Source organism: Nanorana parkeri, unplaced genomic scaffold (assembly GCF_000935625.1).
Source record: "Nanorana parkeri isolate BGI_ZX_2015 unplaced genomic scaffold, ASM93562v1 scaffold19, whole genome shotgun sequence".
NCBI classification, from domain to species: Eukaryota; Metazoa; Chordata; class Amphibia; order Anura; family Dicroglossidae; genus Nanorana; species Nanorana parkeri.
In genome coordinates this window covers 3222753-3223582 of record NW_017306287.1, presented here as the reverse complement: position 1 = coordinate 3223582, position 830 = coordinate 3222753, and the positions used below count along the sequence as shown (strand labels likewise).

The 830-nt window shown below is 45.7% G+C and overlaps 1 protein-coding gene across 1 annotated transcript in view; it reads left to right on the top strand.

Moving 5' to 3' along the window:
- The window catches only part of CREBBP (CREB binding protein), a 72334-nt gene extending 71504 nt beyond the window's left edge, over window positions 1-830 (top strand). The window contains exon 32 of the mRNA XM_018561498.1: window positions 3-830. The gene's annotated coding sequence lies outside the window, so the exon portion shown is untranslated. The remainder of the gene's footprint in view (window positions 1-2) is intronic.

Below are 830 nucleotides of genomic sequence, written 5' to 3'. Positions count from 1 at the left end.
GGGTCCTCTTTAACTCCATCTGCCCCTCGTCCCCGTCCCCTTTTGTTATATATAAATATAAATATATAAATATCTATCCCTCCCATTCCTTCCACCTTACCATGGACGTTTATTTTAATATTTCTTTGTTTGCGTACTCATTGCTGGTCTGCACATCAGGGACACACAGGGCCTCAGTCTGGACTGAGACCGCCACCCATTTGCCAGATTCAAACCCTACACTGTCGGAGAGGATGGCATAGCGCTGCTGAGCATCGCCTTCACCCTTCTCTAGCATTGTCAGTGGCTGCTCTGACGTTCGATGCATTTGAACATTTTTGTTTTTTTTGGGGAATTTTTTGTTTCTAAGCTGACCAGGCGGCCAAATTTAAACACCTTCCTCCCCTTGGGCTGTTCTAAATTATTGCCCGGCCTCACAAAACCCAGCAGGCCGACCTTGTTAGAGGATCAACCCCCCCCCCTCTCTTCTGTGCTCACTCCGTGAGGACCGCTGCTTCCTTCTCTGGCAGACTGGTGCAATTTTGCGTCTGACAGGGAAGGAGTGAACTCATCAATACGCTAATGTGTGTATTTTTTTTTTGTCTTCATCAAGGACTGTCTTACCGGGTATTTTTTGTTGTTTCCTGCAGCTACAGAGCCTAAAACAAAAACTAGGGGAGGGGGTTCGGGGGCCTTTTTACCACTTGTAACTACATCATCCTCTTCCAACCCTAAGGAGAGGCGTTTCCATAAGACATTTGTAAAGACAGATGGTTTCGGGGGGGAAAGGATGCTGTATAGAAACCGTCATCCTCATGGTTATATATATATTTTTTTCTTCTCCTTTATAT